This window comes from Malaya genurostris, chromosome 2 (assembly GCF_030247185.1).
Source record: "Malaya genurostris strain Urasoe2022 chromosome 2, Malgen_1.1, whole genome shotgun sequence".
Classification (NCBI taxonomy): Eukaryota; Metazoa; Arthropoda; class Insecta; order Diptera; family Culicidae; genus Malaya; species Malaya genurostris.
In genome coordinates, this window is record NC_080571.1 from 137,063,798 (window position 1) to 137,080,390 (window position 16,593).

General features: G+C 36.4%; 1 protein-coding gene across 1 annotated transcript in view; it reads left to right on the forward strand.

The window, feature by feature from the left end:
* The window catches only part of LOC131432551 (uncharacterized), a 212,108-nt gene that overhangs the window by 1,253 nt on the left and 194,262 nt on the right, over positions 1 to 16,593 (forward strand). The gene's annotated exons all lie outside the window — the stretch shown is intronic.

Sequence of the window (16,593 nt, forward strand, 5' to 3'; positions counted from 1 at the left end):
CCGGGTTCGTACATCAAAAAAATTAGGAAAACTTACCGGAAAAGTGGGAAAAACCAATAAAGTTATTTTGTATGGACAATGGAATTTTCCACTGAAAAAGTCGCCAATGATTGCTAGATGCGTGCATCGATAGGTGTTTGGCGCATAACGAGTTGCATAATTGTTTGACCGTCGAAGAAATGAATACTAGATCGTTGAAAGAATCATTTGGCGCGCAACGAGTTGTTTTGTGTGAATTCATGTGGTTCGTCATTTCGAGCCACGTGCTTAATTGGGTATCAACAGTATTGATTGCCAAATGATTCATAGATGGAACGCATATGGGTGTTCTAGCTATACCGTAAACATGATCGAAAGTTCTGATACTGTTTACCAGAAGATGCATTGTGTGCAATGTAATCAATTAGTTGTTTATTGTTGGCCATCGTAGGCGTGAGTTGAACAAATCAACTTATAAATAGAACGATTTTTGTACGAATCAATGATAAGATGCTGCTGTTTAAATAATGAGATCAATCATAGAGGTTTGCTTTGAATTTAGCATGCTGAAGTTCGTTCGCGTCGGGTAAATTCTGGTGGATTGAAAACCATTAGTTGTGAGATTTTATGCATTGACTCGAACGATAAGCTGCATACTGGTACAATCACTCCTCATCTTCACTCCTCTATAACAGAAGAACTGCACATTATTTTCATATAAAACTTTCTGATATAGATTCTCAGTGCCGAACTCCACCATTCATTAATTGTAGGTGGGGTACTAAACAAAATTATGTGGTGTTGACTAATGAGATGACTATTGATAAAACTATTAAACGAATGCAGTGTTCATGTAAACGTTAATGGATACAATATTTAAAAGAATGGTAACTTGAACTTTCGAATGTCCAAGAATTACTGATTTTATCATTCGATTTTTTAACAATATCAAACTAACCATAGTACTCAAGGAGGAGTAAGGATTTGAAGATAAAGTGCGGAAAATTCGACGTAACAAGGTTCATTTAAGTAAGAAGAAGATTTCTCGCATCTAAACTTTTACCGTCTACCAGAGGAGTCGAACTTAGCGATGCGAAACATCCGAGTCTCTGAAATGTTAAAATTTTTATTTTTTTTGCCCACCGCACTCCTCTACACCAAAAAATTTACTAAATAGTTACTGACTGACCGGAAGTCGTACATTGAAAGTAAAAATAAAGTTTTATCGCTAAATTGTTAATGGAATTTTTTTCCTGTGATTGTCACGCTACGAACATTCATCAAACACGATTAAATAATATCACCAGACTAGCGAGAAGTGACGAACTACAAGTCGCGAGGGCAGCTTTTGTATATTTGTTCTAATCAATTTAAAGTAGTCATCTCAGTTATTTTTGCTTCACTTTTTATTCCATATGTCGAAACCATAGTCTGAGAGAGATCAACAATCGCTATTCGATGCACTGACTCAAAAGATGATTCGCGGTGCATTCGCTTTATTTTTGCGTAACAAAAGCTTTTAACATATTCACAATTTTTTTATGAATTCATCACAGCCAAGTAATCAGTAAAATAATGGAAAGATACATTAACAGCATAAGGTTTGGCAATTCTACTGTCCGAAAACATAAATTAAAAAAAAACGGGCGAGACGAAGTTCGACGGGTCAGCTAGTCTATATATATAAAAATGCAGAGATCATTCTTTGTAATCGCATCACGTAAGAACGGATGGACGGATTGAGATGCTTTTTTTTTGTTTGATCAGTTTTTACCCCCACCGGGTTCGTACATCAAAAAAATTAGGAAAACTTACCGGAAAAGTGGGGAAAACCAATAATGTTATTTTGTATGGACAATGGAATTTTCCACTGAAAAAGTCGCCAATGATTGCTAGATCTACAATTGATGTTTCGCGCGCAAGGAGATGCTCAGTATTTCGCCGTTGAAGAAAAGAATACTAGATCTTTGTAAAATCGTTTGGCGCGCAACGAGTAGATTTGGGTGGAGATTTTACAAGCATGATAGATTCGTCACTGGGAAACACGTGCTTAATAGGGTATCAAAATCATTACTTGCCAAATGACTGTTTTAGCTATACCGTAAACAGAAACACAAGTTCTAATGTCATTTACCAGCAGATGTAGTTAGATGAATTATGTTGGCCATCGTGGGCGTGAGTTGAACAAATCAAATTATCTAACGATTTTTTTACGTATCAATGATAGGATTCTGCTGTTGAAATAATGAGTTCAGATGAAAATATTTTCCTTGCATTTAGCATGCTGACGTTTGTTCAGCCGATTCGAGTGAGTTTTCAAGAGTGGTTTACTTCAAAACGGTTTGCTTAGGATGCTATTCATGACATTTGTAAGCTGCTTAAGCCAAATCATTTCATTTTCCGAACTTTGGAGAACTTGACGAATTACCATATGCGAATCGTGAATATCATATCTGAAGGAGAAATCGTGGCATGTAAGAACCATTAATTGTGAGATCTGCTGTGTTATACATTGGCTTTAACGATAAGAAGAATACTGGTATAATCACTCCTCATGTTCACTCCGCTAGAACAGAATATTGATTCTCAGGACTGAATACTAAGCAAACCGATGTGGTGGCTCGACGAATGAGAGGCCTTTTGATACAATTCTTGAACGAATATAGCGTTCATGTCAAAGTTAATGGACACAATATTTAATAAAAGGGTAATTTGAACTTTCGAATGTCCAAGTATTTTTCATTTTATCGCTAATTCGTTAATCGAAAATTGATCCTGTCATTATCCTGCTACGAACATTCATCAAACACGACTAAGTAATATCACTAGCGGTGAAGTAGGTTGTGGACAACCGTTCAAAATTAGTTTATTACTTTCGATAATCCCTAAGGATTTGCTATTAAATTTTAAACGTCTTCAGTACAAATAAGTCTTAATATTCAATGATAAACAACAATCCCCGAGGGCTGCTTTTGGAAATTTGTGGGGTCAATTTAAAGTATTTATCTTGGTCATCTCTTTCTCATCCATCTGTTAATTTATTTATTTGTTTATTTAGGAGCAAGGGAAAAGCCTGCTGGAGCTGAGATTTTGGTTCTCCTTCTCCAGCAGGCATAAAACCTTCTCATCTTTTGTATCAACAAATAACATTTGACCAAATGATACATAACGAAATCTTAAATTCCCCCTATTTAAACTACAAAGCTAACTAACAACTATTCATATTGACTAATTATCCTAATAAAACTAGCGAGAAAAGATTTGGAGAAAACGGGTTTCAATGGCGTTACGAGATAAATTGAAATTGAATCCATCAGAGCAAGTATTGAATACGCGACATATACTCGAAAACGGTTCATTGAAGCCATAGTTAGTTCTAGCACGAGGAATTCTGAGAAAGGGATTAAACCGCAAATTACGCCGAAGAATGTCAAAACTTAGCTGTTGTAGGAGATCTGCACTATCAATTCGAGATTGGATGAGGTCCGCGACGAAAACAGCTTTTTGTGTATCACGGCGGACAGTTAGCAAATCGAAGTGTATGAGCCTACAACGATTTTCGTAGCTTGAAAGATTCAATGGATCTCTCCAGGGCAGGCGACGCAAAGCAAAACGAATGAACTTGCACTGAACAGTTTCAATGCGTAGCTTATCTGTTTGATAATATGGTGCCCAAACAACAACAGCATACTCGCGAACTAGAGCGCAATATAACGATTTCAGGCAGTATATGTTATTGAAATCTTTTGAGATGCGAAAGATGAATCCTAGCATCTTTAATGTTTTAGAGAGGGTATATTCTATGTGATCTTTGAAACTAAGTTTTGAATCCAATAACACTCCTAGATCCCTAATTGATGTCTCCCGTTTTAGTACAGCTTGCGAAATAGTGTAATCATACATGATCGTTGTTCGTTTACGAGAGAAGGAGATAACGAAGCATTTGAAGGCGTTAATAACCATTCTGTTGACGTTGCACCAGTTAGAAAATACATCCAACTGTGACTGCAAGAAGTTTGAGTCTTTCAGATATTTGATGAGATGAAACAGTTTGAAATCATCGGCGAATGATAGCTTCATGCATTGCAATGCGAAATTCAGATCATTTAGATATAGCAGAAATATGAATGGTCCTAGATGGCTTCCCTGAGGAACGTCAGAGCTCACGATGAATGATGGAGTAACGCAGTCGCCAATTCTCACGGTCATTCTACGACCAGTCAGATATGATTCAATCCAATCCATCATCCCACATGTCAAATCTTTAGTTTGAGAGAGATCTACAATCTCTGTTTAATACACTGACTCGAAGGATGAGATGGCAAACGGTGCATTTGTTTAGTTTCTGCGTAACAAAAGCATTGAACATATCCACAATAATTCTTGATGATATTTCTTCTTCGGGACGAAGTTTTTGTGTTGGATATGAATTTGTCGTAATTCGTTTATTGTAAGCCAAGTAATCAGTAAAATAATGATAAGAAACATTAACGTTTGGCAACTCTGCTGTTCGAAAACACAAATTAAAAAAAATAATTTCAGGCGAGACGAAGTTCGACGGGTCAGCTAGTATATATATAAAAATGCAGAAATCATTCTTTGTAATCGCATCACGTAAGAACGGATGGACGGATTTACATGATTCTTTTTCTGTTTGATCAGTTTTTAGCCCCACCGGGTTCGTACATCAAAAAAATTAGAAAAACTTGCCGGGAAAGTGGGAAAAATCCATAAAGTTTTTTTGTATGGAAATGGGAATTTTCCGTTGAAAAAGTCGCCTATGCTTGCTAGATCATCGATAGGTGTTTGGCGCGCACGAGTTGCATAAGTGTTTGGTCGTCGAAGAAAAGAATACTAGATTGTAGAAAAAATCTTTTGGCGCGCAACGAATAGCTTTGTGTGGAGATTTCATATGCATGCTTGATGTGATGTGATTCGTCATTTCGAACCACGTGCTTAATAGGGTATCGAAATTATTGCTTGCCAAATGATTCAATGACGGAATGCATATGATTGCTCTAGAAAACCGCTGTTGGTATGAGAAAAAGCTCTGATATCATTTATCAGTTGATGGTTTGTAAGTAATGGAGACAGATGAATAATATTGGTCATCGTGGGCGTGAGTTTAACAAATCAGAAAATTTTTGAATGAATCAATGCAAAGGATGTGCTTTAGAAGTACTATGGTCGAACTAAGAGATTTTCTTTGCATTTTGCTTTCTAATGATTTAGATTACACTAAGCGCACATATTAAGTGGCAATTAGATATCAATGTTCAAAATGATTACATTAATGGACGAGCAGCCATGGACCATGATACAGCAAAGGACACCTCAGGCCTATAGCTGTTAGGGACAGGTACAGGTAATGAATTGAGACTGCCATTTTATATTTAATATTCTGTGAAGATTGTTCAATGGGGGTCAAAGGTGCACGACATCCTGGAAAGAGCGACAAATATCATATCATACTGTTTGTATCGGCAGTTTGATTGACTTAGCTCTGGTCGTCACAAGCTCCCACCTCATACCTACCCGGTGTCAAATGATGACTGGTGACTCCTGTTTTTAGCAGAATGAGGAGGTGCGGAGTATTAGCAAGCGGTGGGACAGAGTGCAACTGTTGATAGGGAGCTACCATATTACTATAGATGTCTCGATTATCAACCCACTTTGTGACTCTTACTAATACTCTTAACGTGGGAAGTGTGCAACACGTTCATAAATTTTATATTATTACTAGTAACTATCCTATTGCCCTAAGCTTTGGATGATGAACTACAGGGCGCGTATCTTCGCTTGTTATTCAGAATAAGGGCGATTATGTCATCTGGATTGATCACGAAGTTGACATGACTAGTACTGCTTGAAATTGACAATAGGCCATTGGGTGGTTTCAGGCATTCTTATGCCTGGAATTGGTCACCAATTTGAATTATCTTGATCCAATTGAGATGAGTGTTCATCCCGGTTCAGTATGTCGTTCGTATCGGATTGTTTCGAACGAGGGAGGCATTTTGTGTTCTGTGCTCGATCGAGTCCGAATTTTCCATACAAAAGCACCTTCGATCGAGTTACAGAGTTTGAACTTTTGCATTCGTGAACTTTTGCACTTTCCGATCCGGTTCGATATCGGTACTTATACAAATTGCATTGACGGCGAAACTGATTCGGCCAGAGGCGAGGGCATTCGCCGTTGTTCTGAATGGCGACGTGTCGTTTTTTCGACCGTGTTTCATTCGTATTCCTAATAACGCTAGCAAAATCAAAGGTAACTAGGATTCGACCGAATCACATTCGATCGAAGAATCGATGCGTCGTTGTTCAGAGTAGGGGCGACTGTGACTTCCCTGGACAATCTAGTGTTGAATTCGCATCCTTACCTTACATTATATAATTCAACAAACCAACTAACTGTTATTTTTTATTATTAATATAGTTCCGTACGCTTTATTTTCAGCCATAAACACAGTAGTTAGTAGTAGTTAGTAAACTTCTAAATGCTAAATTTCCCTATTCATCTCCACTATCCCTAACCTAATGTATCTGAAACCAGTGGGACTCAGAGCAGCGCCTGCTGGTGGAGGAAGCCGGTGTGCTATACGGTCTAGTGCATATCAACGGTCAGGCTTTAGTAGGCTCACAACCAGCTTGTAGTGAACCTCACTCAAGCAGATGGGCGGACACGGTCTGCCAGGTTGTGGGCTGATAAATTACAATTACAATTACAATTACAATATTCTGTGAAGATTGTTCAAATTGGTAAGTTCAATTTCAAATTCAAATTTAAGCGTCGTCTCTCCAAGCAACCAAAAATATCCATTTTATAAGACCTCTAAAGTAAGCGTGGCACTATTTGGCAACTTGAACGAACATAACAAGTTCTGAGAAGATTTTCTCACTGTTTAAAAGCTGCACAAGGAACTTCCAAGATTTGCTGTTGCATCGGAAATGAGTAATTCCTATAAAAACGTACTGCTCAGAATGCTTTGTATACTACTTTAGGGGGGGAGGGGGGTGATGTTGAAAAAAATCATAATTTTTGCGAATTTTATCCAGAATTATCGTTCAACAAAATAAATTCAAATGTTTTGCATGATAAAAAGCATCATTCGAACAACATTTTGCAATTTTTCGTGGAAAAATATTAAGAAATAAGTCGGTGAACAGATATTTTCGAGAACGCTTCTTAAAAATCATGATTTGCGGTGTCCACTGTATCTCAGCGCAGACTAATCAGAAGTGAACAAACGAACGCAGCATAGTTAGAGTAGAAGTTTTTCTAGACCCCAAAGATTCTGTTCGATTTTTTTATTTTTTAAATCAATGGAAACAATTAATTACTCCAGTGAGCTAACATTTTCAAAAAATCTCTTTTTTTGATAATTTATTATAACGAAACATTTCAAGAATGTGTTGTCAAGTTTTGAAGTCAATCGAAGTAGAAATCTTGGGCCTGTGCGCCGAGCTCTTGCTTCTTTGTAGAATGAGATAGCCATAGATAAAGGTCCATAACTTCCAGAGTTTCGTTCCAATAGGCTAGAAAATTTAACAGAAAATTCTTCAAATGTTTTACTATAAGAAAATATCAAGAAAATCCCTCCGTGGTTGATGGGCTTGACGGTATTGCAAACATCATCAGATACGATTAATTATTGTTACAATTTAATATAAATATGTGTTATAACTTTTAGTTTAATTATTGAGTTTATTGAGTGAGGCATGAAACGATTTGAATAAGATGTTGATTGCAATACGCTCCAACATCCGGGGTTGGAGAGGCCGGTAGGGCTTAACTGAGCTCTTTTTTATGTTTCATTCTCATACTACCGGCCCTTATTACCGATGTGAAGTGGAAATTAAGCGAAATGAACGTACCCCACTCAGGTTTCACACGATAACGGAATAGTTGAATGGTGAATTAAGTTCATCTTTGACGTTTATTCTGTGAGGTTGTGTCGTGCTCGTGTGGGATCTGATGGATGAGGTGATATGTGAGTGAAGTATAAGTGAAGTAGAATGCAAGAACGGTAATAAAGGCCACCGTTTCAGCTCAGGACTAACGATCGACCAATAAAAGAGATAGAAAATGGGTGACGGCACCCCTATTCATCTCAAATCCATTAGTCATTTCATATATGAAAACCGATGGTTAGAGCGAGTTCTGTTGTGTCTGTTCGATAGATTGACTTCGAGAGTGAGATGAGGTTAGGAGTATTTCGCGTCGCTATAACAGCGATATCGTACATTTTCTGAACTACTTTTATGCGGTATTGCTTATCAGAGATGAAGCAAAGATTTTGTATTTGATTTCATCACAATTCATTTATTGAAAGTCGAGTAATCGGTAGAATAATATGGTGACTCTATTAATGAAATGACTATTGGCACAATGAATTTAGTTAAAATCTATTCGAATTTATCTATTAGAATTATTATCTATTAGAATTTACTATTTAATCAATGTTACAATATTTGCGTGTGAAATACATATTTGTAAATATGTATATGTATGTACACATGTGTGTATATGTATGTTTATATGTGTGTACGTCAGTATGCCTTGGTGCCTGTATATATTTATACATGTATGTATGTATGCGTTGTATCAAACCGTATATTATGATACCTTTCGATTGTGAGTGAAATGTTGATTGCATTACGCTCCAACATCCGGGGTTGGAGAGGCCGGTAGGGCTTAACTGAGCTCTTTTTATGTTTTATTTTCATACTACCGGTTCCGATAACCAGTGTTATAGAAGTAGAAGTTAAGTGGAGTGAACGTATCCCAATTGGGTTTCACACGATGACAACAGGTGAACGGTGAATCGAGTCCATATTTGACGTTTATTGGTGGTTTGTGTACAATGGATTACTGTGGTATGAGATAGAATATTGTAAAATAGAACGGAATAATAATAACTTAACCAATGGGCAAACCACTGATAGCTGTCAAACGATGTTCATCCATTTTGTATTGTGAGGATGTATCGTTTGGGACCTGATGGGTGAGATGATGTGTGAGTGAAATGTAAGAGTAAGTGCATGCAAGAATGGTAAAAAAGGCCACCGTTTCAGCTCAGGACTAACGATCGATCATTAGAAGAGATAGAAATTGGGTAACGGTACCTCCATTCATCTCAAATCCATTACTCATTTCATATACGAGAACCATTAGTTATAGTGAGCTCTTTTATCTCTGTTTGATAGATTAATTTCAGAAGTAACATGAAATTTGGAGCATTTTGCTTCGCTAAAACAGCAGTATTGAGCCACTTCCGAACTATGCGTTATTGCTTCTTAGAGACGATGCAAAGATTTTGTATTTATCACAAATCAATTATTAAAAGTCGAGTGATCGCTAAAATAACATGGTGACTCTACTAATGAGATTACTATTGGCACACTAGTTTTAGTTAGGATCTATCAGAGTAGAAATAGTAACTCAATGTTGTAATGCTTGCGTGTGGAATACATGTGGGTATGTATGCATGTGTGTATGTGTGTGACTGTGTGTGTATGTATGTGTTTTTGTGTGTATATACAATATACATTTTACCGTGCCTTTGAGTGCGTTGTACCAAATTGGTAGTGATGCATTTCGATTGTGGGTCAGGAATCAGGAATCAGAACAAATTGGCTCAAATGGCACGTTCCCCTTGATATTTGGAGATTTGTGCCTTGCCACTGTCAAGGATCAACTGAAGACAACTAAATGTGAACATGCTGTAGCAATACTTATGGGACCCAAGGGCAGTGCTGTCAACTGTTTTTTTCCAAAAAACTGTATTTGGCGGAAAAATCTATCTGTACAATATCTTTCTCGAAAAATCAAACATCGATTTAGTGTGGAAACTGATTTTGCGACCAAAAAAAAGGTCGCTCGACCTGATTTACCCCTATGGAATCCAACACAAAAACTGAAAATCGGTATTTATCTGTATGAAAATTTAAATATCGGTATTTTGAGAGAGCATATCTGTATTCCTGTATCGAGTCCAAAAATCGGTATAAATACCGAGAAATCGGTATAGTTGGCAGCGCTGCCCAAGGGTCAATATAATTTAAATAAAAATGCATGTTCTCAGTTTTTTTCCTGTCAAACCATCATGACCGGCCGTACAAAGATGTCATTAAAAAAACACTAATCCTTTTTTGTCTCTTTTTTTTTTTCTTTCGGAAATGGATGACTGAGCATAACCAAGAAATTCGGAATAAAGAATAAGATATTCACGAAAAGCAGGAACAAATGTGATAAATGTGGAGCTGAAAAATTGGAAAATAATTTAATTAACACTCTTAGGAAATCTTAGATACAAAATGGAACATCGGTAAGAATAAAAAGACCATTGCATATAACTAACTTTTACATTTCAGGGAATAAAATAACATCAGCAAAAGTACGGAATGGAAATAAAATAGAAGGACAACAAAAGACATTTACGAAACACAATTGAATAGAACACTGGAATTAAGTTAAAACAGAATATAAACTATGACCAAAGGTAAGAAAACCAACATGAATAAATAATAGAAACTGTTGGGTAATAATATAATTTCCTCATATTGAAAGAGGCGTTTATATGGCGCGCATGCGCTAATTAGGCCTGATACAAATTAACGGGGAGGGCAATACATTTTGGACAGGGCTGTAAAAAGCTGATTGGAACCCTTTCCCCACCAAAATGTAATATAAGGAAACTATAAGGAAGAAAATATAAAGAAAATAATAAAAGATTTTTCAAAAGTGTTAGACCCTACCTGCCCCTTAAGCCAAATCTTTCTACGAACTTTTGATTACTTGGGCTAAATACAAATTGTAAATATATCCTATTCTATCGAACAACTCCAGAAGAGGAACTTTTCCTTTTATGTCGAAGCCATTAGAGAGGGATCTCTGTTCAGTGCATTCATTGATTCAAAGAATGAGATGACAATCTGTGCATTTTGCTTAACAGAAGTATTTCACATTTTCACATAAATTTTTGATGATATTTCCTCTTTGGGTTAAAAACGAATGTGTGTCGAATTCCGTTAGTTGTAGGTGAAGTAATCATAAAAATAATTAAGAGAAACGTTAATCACTTAGTCGTTTGACAATTTTACTGTCCAAAAAAATAAATAAATTCGAACAAATAAATTTTGGGCGAGACGAAGTTCGACGGGCCAGCTAGTCTATATATATAATAATGCAGAGATCATTCTTTGTAATCGCATCACGTAAGAACGGATGGACGGATTTACATGATTCTTTTTTGTTTGAACAGTTTTTACCCTCACCGGGTTCGTACATCAAAAAAATTAGGAAAACTTGCCGGAAAGTGGAAAAAATCCATAAAATTGTTTTGTATGTACAATGGTTTTTTCCGTTGAAAAAGTCACCAATGCTTGCTAGATCTAGATTGATGTTTGGCGCGCAACGAGTTGCATAAGTGTTTGACCGTCGAAGAAAAGAATACTAGATCGCTGAAAAAATCGTTTGGCGCGCTACGAGTTATTCGTCATTTCGAGCCACGTGCTAAATTGGGTATCAAAATTATTGTTTACCATATGACTCAATGACGGAATTACTGTTCTAGAAAACCGCTGTAGGCAGGAGTAAAACTTCTGATATCATTTACAAGTTGATGAATTGTGTTCAATAAAATCAAATGAATAGTCATCGCGGGCTCGAGTTTAACATTTCAGAAAAATTTTGAATGAATCAATGAAAAGATTGTGCTGTAGAAGCACTAAGGTCAAACTGAGAGATTTTCCTTTCTAATGATTTAGATTAACCTAAGCGCACACAATAAGTGGCAATTAGATATCAATGATCAGTTGATAGTTCAAGATGGTTACCATAATGGATTGAGACTGTTATATTTAAATTTCATATTCATATTCTGTGAAGAATGTTCAAATTGGTAGGATCAATATCAAATTGAAATTTAAGCGTCGATTCTCCAATGTGTGTCGAATTCGATTGATTGTAGGTTAATTATTCAGCAAATATTGGAGAGAAACGTTAACCACTTAGTCGTTTGACAGTTCTGCTCTCCGAAAACATAAATTCGAATTAATAATTTTTGGGCGAGACGAAGTTCGACGGGTCAGCTAGTCTATATCTATATATATAAAAATGCAGAGATCATTCTTTGTAATCGCATCACGTAAGAACGGATGGACGGATTGAGATGCTTTTTTTTTGTTTGATCAGTTTTTACCCCCACCGGGTTCGTACATCAAAAAAATTAGGAAAACTTACCGGAAAAGTGGGAAAAACCAATAAAGTTATTTTGTATGGACAATGGAATTTTCCACTGCAAAACTCGCCAATGATTGCTAGATCTACAATTGATGTTTGGCGCGCAAGGAGATGCTCCGTATTTCGCCGTTGAAGAAAAGAATACTAGATCTTTGGAAAATCGTTTGGCGCGCAACGAGTAGATTTGGGTGGAGATTTTACATGCATGATTGATTCGTCATTTGGAAACACGTGCTTAATAGGGTATCAAAATCATTACTTGCCAAATGACTGTTTTAGCTATACCGTAAACAGAAACACAAGTTCTAATGTCATTTACCAGTAGATGTAGTTAGATGAATTATGTTGGCCATCGTGGGCGTGAGTTGAACAAATCAAATTATGTAACGATTTTTTTACGTATCAATGATAGGATTCTGCTGTTGAAATAATAAGTTCAGAAAAAAATATTTATGGTATTCATGACATTTGTAAGCTGCTTAAGCCAAATCATTTCATTTTCCGAACTTTGGATTACTTGACGAATTACCATATGCGAATCGTGAATATCATATCTGAAGGAGAAATCGTGGCATGTAAGAACCATTAGTTGTGAGATCTGCTGTTTTATACATTGGCTTTAACGATAAGAATAATCACTCCTCATGTTCACTCCGCTAGAACAGAATATTGATTCTCAGGACTGAATACTAAGCAAACCGATGTGGTGGCTCGACGAATGAGAGGCCTTTTGATACAATTCTTGAACGAATCCAGCGTTCATGTCAAAGTTAATGGACACAATATTTAATAAAAGGGTAATTTGAACTTTCGGATGTCCAAGTATTTTTCATTTTATCGCTAATTCGTTAATCGAAAATTGATCCTGTCATTATCCTGCTACGAACATTCATCAAACACGACTAAGTAATATCACTAGCGGTGAAGTAGGTTATGGACAACCGTTCAAAATTAGTTTATTACTTTCGATAATCCCTAAGGATTTGCTATTAAATTTTAAGCTTCTTCAGTACAAATAAGTCTTAATATTCAATGATAAACAACAATCCCCGAGGGCTGCTTTTGGAAATTTGTGGGGTCAATTTAAAGTATTTATCTTGGTCGTCTCTTTTTCATCCATCTGTTAATTTATTTATTTCTTTATTTAGGAGCAAGGGAAAAGCCTGCTGGAGCTGAGATTTTGGTTCTCCTTCTCCAGCAGGCATAAAACAATCTCATCTTTTGTATCAACAAATAACATTTGACCAAATGATACATAACGAAATCTTTAATTACCCTTATTTAAACTACAAAGCTAACTAACAACTATTCATATTGACTAATTATCCTAATAAAACTAGCGGGAAAAGATTTGGAGAATGGCGTTACGAGATAAATTGAAATGGCGTTACGAGATAAATTGAAATTAAATCCATCAGAGCAAGTATTGAATACGCGACATATACTCGAAAACGGTTTAATGAACTCTTAGTTAGTTCTAGCACGAGGAATTCTGAGAAAGGGATTAAACCGCAAATTACACCGAAGAATGTCAAAACTTAGCTGTTGTAGGAGATCTGCACTATCAATTCGAGATTGGATGAGGTCCGCGACGAAAACAGCTTTTTGTGTATCACGGCAGCCAGATAGCAAATCGAAGTGTATGTCTACAACGATTTTCGTAGCTTAGAAGATTTAATGGATATCTCCAAGGCAGGTGATGCAAAGCAAAACAAGAACAGTTTCAATGCGTAGCTTATCTGTTTGATAATATGGTGCCCAAACAACAACAGCATACTTGCGAACTAGAGCGCAATATAACGATTTCAGGCAGTATATGTTATTGAAATTTTTTGAGATGCGAAAGATGAATCCTAGCATTTTTAATGCTTTAGAGAGGGTATATTCTATGTGATCTTTGAAACTAAGTTTTGAATCCAATAACACTCCTAGATCCTTAATTGATGTCTCCAATTTTAGTACAGCTTGCGAAATAGTGTAATCATACATGATCGTGGTTCGTTTACGAGAGAAGGAGATAACGAAGCATTTGAAGGCGTTAATAAACATTCTGTTGACGTTGCTCCAGTTAGAAAATACATCCAACTGTGACTGCAAGAAGTTTGAGTCTTTCAGATATTTGATGAAATGAAACAGTTTGAAATCGTCGGCGAATGATAGCTTCATGCATTGCAATGCGAAATTCAGATCATTTAGATATAGCAGAAATATGAATGGTCCTATATGACTTCCCTGAGGAACGCCAGAGCTCACGATGAATGATGGAGTAACGCAGTCGCCAATTCTCACGGTCATACTACGACCAGTCAGATATGATTCAATCCAATCCATCATCCCACATGTCAAATCTTTAGTTTGAGAGAGATCTATAATCTCTGTCCAATACACTGACTCGAAGGATGAGATGGCAAACGGTGCTTTTTGTTTAGTTTTTGCGTAACAAAAGCATTGAACATATCCACAATAATTCTTGATGGTATTTCTTCTTCGGGACGAAGTTATTGTGTTGGATATGAATTTGTCGTAATTCGTTTATTGTAAGCCAAGTAATCAGTAAAATAATGGAAAGAAACATTAATGTTTGGCAACTCTGCTGTTTGAAAACACAAATTTAAAATAATAATTTCAGGCGAGACGAAGTTCGACGGGTCAGCTAGTACATATATAAAAACGCAGAGATCATTCTTTGTAATCGCATCACGTAAGAACGGATGGACGGATTGAGATGCTTTTTTTTTGTTTGATCAGTTTTTACCCCCACCGGGTTCGTACATCAAAAAAATTAGGAAAACTTACCGGAAAAGTGGGGAAAACCAATAATGTTATTTTGTATGGACAATGGAATTTTCCACTGAAAAAGTCGCCAATGATTGCTAGATCTACAATTGATGTTTGGCGCGCAAGGAGATGCTCAGTATTTCGCCGTTGAAGAAAAGAATACTAGATCTTTGTAAAATCGTTTGGCGCGCAACGAGTAGATTTGGGTGGAGATTTTACAAGCATGATTGATTCGTCACTTGGAAACACGTGCTTAATAGGGTATCAAAATCATTACTTGCCAAATGACTGTTTTAGCTATACCGTAAACAGAAACACAAGTTCTAATGTCATTTACCAGCAGATGTAGTTAGATGAATTATGTTGGCCATCGTGGGCGTGAGTTGAACAAATCAAATTATCTAACGATTTTTTTACGTATCAATGATAGGATTCTGCTGTTGAAATAATGAGTTCAGATGAAAATATTTTCCTTGCATTTAGCATGCTGACGTTTGTTCAGCCGATTCAAAACGGTTTGCTTAGGATGCTATTCATGACATTTGTAAGCTGCTTAAGCCAAATCATTTCATTTTCCGAACTTTGGAGAACTTGACGAATTACCATATGCGAATCGTGAATATCATATCTGAAGGAGAAATCGTGGCATGTAAGAACCATTAATTGTGAGATCTGCTGTGTTATACATTGGCTTTAACGATAAGAAGAATACTGGTATAATCACTCCTCATGTTCACTCCGCTAGAACAGAATATTGATTCTCAGGACTGAATACTAAGCAAACCGATGTGGTGGCTCGACGAATGAGAGGCCTTTTGATACAATTCTTGAACGAATATAGCGTTCATGTCAAAGTTAATGGGCACAATATTTAATAAAAGGGTAATTTGAACTTTCGAATGTCCAAGTATTTTTCATTTTATCGCTAATTCGTTAATCGAAAATTGATCCTGTCATTATCCTGCTACGAACATTCATCAAACACGACTAAGTAATATCACTAGCGGTGAAGTAGGTTGTGGACAACCGTTCAAAATTAGTTTATTACTTTCGATAATCCCTAAGGATTTGCTATTAAATTTTAAACGTCTTCAGTACAAATAAGTTTTAATATTCAATGATAAACAACAATCCCCGAGGGCTGCTTTTGGAAATTTGTGGGGTCAATTTAAAGTATTTATCTTAGTCATCTCTTTCTCATCCATCTGTTAATTTATTTATTTGTTTATTTAGGAGCAAGGGAAAAGCCTGCTGGAGCTGAGATTTTGGTTCTCCTTCTCCAGCAGGCATAAAACCTTCTCATCTTTTGTATCAACAAATAACATTTGACCAAATGATACATAACGAAATCTTAAATTTCCCCTATTTAAACTACAAAGCTTACTAACAACTATTCATATTGACTAATTATCCTAATAAAACTAGCGGGAAAAGATTTGGAGAAAACGGGTTTTAATGGCGTTACGAGATAAATTGAAATTGAATCCATCAGAGCAAGTATTGAATACGCGACATATACTCGAAAACGGTTCATTGAAGCCATAGTTAGTTCTAGCACGAGGTATTCTGAGAAAGGGATTAAACCGCAA